Here is a 6,491-nt window from a genome sequence, read left to right as displayed (position 1 = left end):
TCTGTGGGTTTGCGTGGCAAAAACATTATGAAGAATATTCTCTCTGTAGCGAGCTCTCTGCAATAATCCTCGCTGCAGGTTCACTCAGGCAGAGTGATTCCTCTCTCTCTCTCTCCATTTGTCTTCACTGTGGGCTGACAAAAGAAAAATGCCACAGAGGAATATTTTTCTCGCCGTCTTCTCTTCTTCTTCTTTCTGCTCTTTTACATATCTCTTCAAGAATCCCTCAGATTAACACTGTTTGCTCGACTCTATGAATTCCATCAATACCAATATCTTTTACAAATTGCTTTCTTGGCGATGGCCTTGAAAGTTCAAAAATGTAAATGTAAAAATCTCAAAAGGATGAATATGACTCAAGTAACAAAGGAAATCACTGGTAGTTCACCTGCTTGTTAGAACTTGTGCAGTTCTCAGTGGAAAGGTTCCACTTCCTGTCACCAAGAACAGAAACCTGAGACTCCCCAACCCCGGAGCAGCTGAAGGCCTGTTCTGATGGATCTGGATTCATGCTGAGGCTGACTGTCCGAGGACGACGTCACAACAAAATCAGCTTAAAAAAAACACAGTGACAGTCTGCAGGTAAACAGGAGAACGCGTCGATGCTTCACGGTAAACACGACTCTTCTTCCTCTGAGAAAGTTGAACCAGATTCAACTTGTTTCTGCACGACGCAGTTTTTTTGGGAGGGACCTCCTGTGGTGCCGCCCCCACGGTGCAGACAGACCCCCCGGATGTTTGTTGAGTTGTGTTCACAACATTTCTTCCAAAAACAAGGAGCCCACAGACTGTCAGAGCTCAACACCAGTGACACATTGAAACAGCGACAGATAGAAGAGAGAATAACAGAAGCTCAGACGACAGCGGGGGCGAGATCATCGTCAATAACCATCATGCATTTACAGGTGATCAGCTCAGGTGCTTTAGTGAACGCCTGACTGTCTTCACCTTTGTTATTTAAGACACTTTAAAGGCGTGGATGGGGATTGAACCCATGATCTTTGGTTTACGAGACCAACGCCTTACCACTTGGCCACCACGCCTGAATGAGCTGAGGCAAAGTAACTGAAGATCAGCCTCCAGATGTGGATCTGGTAGACCACCTCTGCAGATGTGGTAGAAGAGGAGATCAGAGGGAAGAACGTGCAGCTGAGAAATCTGCTCAGGGAGTCTCAAAGAACTCAGGCTGTTTTATACTGTCTGAATATTACAATATTTACATGCTGTTCAACATGTTGTTATGTTCCCTTTTGTCGTCCTGCCTCTCTTCTTCAAAGCTCTGTCCTCTGCTCAGCATCTGTTCCTTTCACAGCCCGACTGCACGGAAAGATGTGCTAAAGGAAGATTTGTGTTTTTGTGCACGTGTGGAGCAGAAACCTTGTGTGTGACATCACATGTGTGACATCACATGTGTTAACCAGGCGGAGTCAAAGGTCTCTGTCTGTAAACTCATGTGTGATAAACACATGATTTAAATTCAAATTAAACAATAAATAACATATAATCTTATATCTAGACAACTAGACTGATGTGGACCAAGCGCCCTTCCTTTCCTTCCCTCTCGGGTGATGTCATCGCTCCCCGCTCATCACCTGACTGCTGCCATCACCTGCTACTTATCGGGAGATGTGTGGAAAAGAGCTCTGACCTCTTTTCTAGCTTGATACGTGCCCTGGAGTCCAGCTGACGTTGCGGTTTGTTTTGGTGTTTAGCAAAAGGCGAGTTTATACTAGAGAGCGTCAGCGAGGACCGACACCCTGTTCACGGAGCGGACTGTGGTCATCAAAGGTAAACAGGTGGATCCTAAAGGCGTGGACGGGGATTGAACCCATGATCTTTGGTTTACGAGACCAACGCCTTACCACTTGGCCACCACGCCCCTATGAGACACAGACACACACACACAGACACACGCACGCACACACACACACACACACACACACACACACACACACACACACACACACACACACACACACACACAGATTCACAAACAGAAACTGTAGCAACACAGCATCCTCAGGTAACCGGTAACCATGGTAATCTATGGACTGGTATTCTGATGTTATTCATCTATGATGTCCAGGTGATCAGGTGTTTCTTTTAAATTTGAATGTGTTTATATTTTGTGGTATTTCTCTTCCGTGTGCAAAGATCTTGAAAAGTGTTGTATAAAAATGTCTTATTATATTATATATATATGTTATAAAGTAATTTGTTGAGCGTAAAAACGCTCCGTCTCGTCACCTACCGTTACTCCAGATGCAGGTTTGTACGGTTTTGGTTTTAAAGAGTAAATCAGCCGAGGCCTGATACATGTGAGGAAAGAGTGTGCAGCTCTTTCCTTCTCACACACAAATGTGCTAAAGGAAGATTCTGTTTTTGTGCATGTGTGGAAACTCCTTGTGTGTGATACCATATGTCATAGCCGTGCACAATCAAACGCTGCTGTCTGCATACTCAGCAGGCGTGTGTGTGTGTGTGTGTGTGTGTGTGTGTGTGTGTGTGTGTGTCCCACCCTGCCGTTTAAATGCCAGCCTGGAGAGAGGATGAGAATAGGAACCAGGTTGCTCATTTATTTCAGAGGATTGGGATTGTGGGGAAGAAAAAAAGAGAGGAGAGGCAGGGAAACGCTGAAAGAGGAGGAAGATGGAAGAGGAAATGGAGCGAGCAGGGTGGATAAGTCAGGATGCGGTGGGGAAGGAGGCATCGCAAGGAGGGAAGAAAGGAAAATGGAAATGGGAGATGGAGTGGAAATCAAAGCGAAAAGCAGGGAAAAGGTGGAGAAGATGTCTGCAGGTAAAAAAGACTTAAAGAGGAAGGAGTGAAAAGTGACGAGCTGAAGGAATCAGTGGAGCATTCAGCCAGAAAGCCTGAACCTCCTCTTTTACTTCTCTCCGTTCTCTCATCCCGTTATCAAGTTCCACAAGACGTGGGTGCATGAAGGGTGTCGGCCGTGTCCGTTACCTGCAGTCACGGGAATTAGACAGTGTTGTTAAAGGATGTAATCAGACCTCTCCCAGAGCTTTTATTTTTGTTCTTTAACATTAATAAAGGAGAGAAAAAGTGATGCCTCTGTTGTATGTCTTGTAGTTCGGTTAGTAACCGACAGAACCTCGATGTTTAAGCAGCGGTGACGTATTTATTTACTTTATTTTTACGACCTTGAAGGCAGCAGAACACGTGAACATCTGATGCGTGCAGCGGTAAGTCCAGCAGTCACCCAGTTCCCTCCTCTGCTCTGGTCTCCACCAAGCGGCGAGGTCCGGGGCTGTGATGAACCTCTGTCGTCTCATGCAGACACTTGTTACAGACATAAAAGCTTCAAGAATCAGGACTGGACACATTGATGACGGGCCTGTCTGTGGGAGGAATGGAGCGACATCAGTCTCCCAACAGTTCTTACAATATTTAGAGCGAGGGAGATTCTGAATGTAAGAAGTATGAACCATAATCACACTCATCATGTTTCTGGTTATTTCGCTGCTTTAAATGCAACAAACCAACAAAACACCTGCAGCAGAAGCTCTCAGACCTCTGTCCTCTCTTTCTTACCTTATATATATATTTTCCTCCATGTTTTTACAGAATAAAACATTTCAGAAATACTTATATACCAAAGTAAGTTTTCTGGCTTCACTCAGGTCCAAGGTGCACTGCACGGAGGAAGCACCTGAGGCTCCTTCATCAGGGTCATCATCACAAAACACGCCGCAAGTTACATTTGAATAAGAAAAAAATATAAAACAGCCAATCATATGTGAACACACGCATCATCAGCGTGCGGGGGGCGTGTCCAGCAGAGGACACGGGTGCCACCATGTTTAGTTCACAGCCTGGAGACGTGCACCTACACAAGGGGCGTGGCAAATTAAAATAATAATAAAAATAATAATAATAAACGTTTTGAAGTGGTATATATGTGAAAGGCAACAAGATGCAACATAAAAATTACATCATTAAAAAGTCATAAAAATACATAAATGCATCCAAACTACTGCAAACCCAGATAACTGAGATATATAAGACTGTGAAAAGTAAATAAACACTATAATATAATATAATATATAATATATAATTGAGAAATCCTTATTCATGCTGCCTGGTTATAAACTTTTCAGATAAAAAAATCTAATTTGCAGCATAAAGGGGCAGATGTTGGAAGAATGTTCTTGAAAGAACCTCTAACATCTGTACGTCAGAACCCCCCGTGTGTTCTGAGGGACGTTCTGATCAGCTGTTGTCAGCTCGTTAACACATGTAGCTCTGTTCAAGGCCGACGTCTGAACTGATGTGTCCAGCTGCAGACGCTTTTACCGATGGATGATCACATCGAGACAAATCAAACATTTTGCATTTACGTTCGCGTTGATGTCATCCTTCAACCTTTTCACTGAGCCTGTCTGTCCACGCCGCTCTCACCGCCGAGGGTAATGACCTGCGTCTGTCCGTTAATGAGCCAAGTGTGTGTCTGTGTTTTTTTCTTCTATTCTCGACAATCATCATCTTCAAGCTTCAGGTACAACAACTACAAGTTCTGCTGCAGCTGCTCGGATCAGTTTCATGTTCATGTACTGTGTTAATTTCACTTTGTTTACAATTTAAACACCAATATATAATTAAAAAGAATCTAACTTTCTCTAACCACAGAGCAGTTTTATTTATCCAATGCACAATAATTTATATATATATATATATATCTTTCTTATTTACCTTAAGGGCCTTTATTTTATAATGCACTCTTCCTCACTTCCTTCTCCTCCTCCTCCTCTCCTCCGGACGCTTCTCTTCGTCACAGATCATTAAAGGTAGGGATGGATGAGAGGATGGACAGGTAGGTAGATGGATAGGTGGAAGGACGAGGAGAGACAAACATAAACACACACCAGTGAACACGTCTCCTCCTCCAACGTCTCATTTCTCTGATACAACCGAGGGAATCTTTATCATTTTGGGTTTGTGTGTGTGTGTGTGTTTCATGTTGTGTGTGTATTTTCTGAGCATGTGCGTTTGTAATTGTTTACATGTGCACGGTTTGTGTGAAGATGTGTCTTCAGATTTGTCACCTCTGTGTTTCTGTGGTGAGGTTCATCCACTCTAACCTGCTCTCTAATGTGTTTTGGCTCATGTCGTTTTGTGGCAAAAATATATTCACCCACCTGTCACTCAAAGAGGCCACGCCCTCAATCCGCCACATAATAAAATGTAAACAGGTGAGTTATATAAACAGGTGAGTTATATAAACAGGTGTCATGAAGGAGGAAATTATCTCTAGAGACCAAAACAGTTTTTGTACCAGGCTGTAAACATGTTTATTTCTGCTGTAAAGTTGGACAGTTTAACATGGGAGTCTCTGGGGACTGACTCACTGTTGGAGCCAGACTCTAGTGGCCGTTAGAGGAACTGCAGCTTCTGGTTCTTCATTGCTGATGCTTCATTTTTTACCACTTGTGTTGGATACGGCCGGTTCTATGGCCCGAACCTGGCCCGTATACAGCGTGATTCTCAGATGCTACTTCCACATCTGGGCCAGTTTTGGCGCACACACAATCAGCCGATAACCGGAGGATCACAGCCGGAATCTGCCCAGATGTGGAAGTATATGGGCCGGACTCGGCCCGAGGACTCAGGCACATGTTTTGTTTTGCTATCTATGTCGTCTTAAACTGCATCCAAGCCGTCCCACAACATGATATGTGGCGTTGCCCGAGACAGAAATACAGTTTCCACGTATCTGCTCAGTGACGGCTCAGTATGTGTCACAGAGCAGGAAGGTAACAGTCAAGACAGTTATGAAGTAATGAGGAATTGCTCACCTCTTGTACCACCTGCAGAAAGAGAGATAGAGAGTTAAAATCATGAATGATTAATCAGCAGCCAATTAGTCGTTACTAGCTTGTGCTAGTTAATCAGCAGCGACTTATTATAAGACAGCGGTCATTACTCCGCTTTACACATCCTGAACTATTCATTTCCTAATGATTCATGAACACAGTTTCTCCCAGTCTCAGCTACTGACATTTTTTTTTAACCTTTTTGTAAAGTTAATTGCGTGAATTAGAACACCAGCTTTTACTTAAGTGTTTATAATATTTTCTCTTTTATTTGTCTCTCTCTCTTCACCTCTAGAAACTTCCTGTATTCATCATTTGTGTGTGTTACAGTCCTCCCCTCCCTAACAGCCCCCATCAAGCCTCTTTGTGGTAACAACATAGTACTGTGTATGTGTGTGTGTGTGTGTGTGTGTGTGTGTGTGTGTGTGTGTGTGTGTGTCGCCTTAAGGGTAGTAGTGATAATACACGGCAAACAGCGTCCATTATTGCTGCATGAAACCTTTTGACACATGGGAGGGAACACACGCTGCCTTCATGTAGGGCTGTTATATGACTTCACACACTCATAGTCTCTCTCTCACACACACACACACACACACACAAACACACACACACCACACAGACAGACACACACACACATACAGACACACACACACA

General features: G+C 43.7%; 1 long non-coding RNA gene and 2 other non-coding genes across 3 annotated transcripts in view; all 3 read right to left on the bottom strand.

Moving 5' to 3' along the window:
* Window positions 1-971: 971 nt before the first annotated feature.
* Window positions 972-1,043, bottom strand: trnat-cgu (transfer RNA threonine (anticodon CGU)). The gene has a single exon. It is a non-coding gene; the product is annotated as a tRNA-Thr (tRNA).
* A 764-nt stretch (window positions 1,044-1,807) lies between these two features.
* Window positions 1,808-1,879, bottom strand: trnat-cgu (transfer RNA threonine (anticodon CGU)). Its single transcript has one exon. It is a non-coding gene; the product is annotated as a tRNA-Thr (tRNA).
* A 3,408-nt stretch (window positions 1,880-5,287) lies between these two features.
* The window catches only part of LOC147818065 (uncharacterized), a 1,875-nt gene continuing 671 nt past the window's right edge, over window positions 5,288-6,491 (bottom strand). The window contains exon 2 of the long non-coding RNA XR_015438353.1: window positions 5,288-5,828. This is a non-coding gene — a long non-coding RNA (uncharacterized LOC147818065). The remainder of the gene's footprint in view (window positions 5,829-6,491) is intronic.

The sequence above is a fragment of the Seriola lalandi genome, unplaced genomic scaffold, assembly GCF_002814215.2.
Source record: "Seriola lalandi dorsalis isolate HSWRI2012SDOR001 ecotype SW California unplaced genomic scaffold, Sedor1 jcf7180002054738, whole genome shotgun sequence".
In the NCBI taxonomy this organism is placed as follows: Eukaryota; Metazoa; Chordata; class Actinopteri; order Carangiformes; family Carangidae; genus Seriola; species Seriola lalandi.
This window is presented reverse-complemented; position numbering and strand designations above follow the sequence as displayed.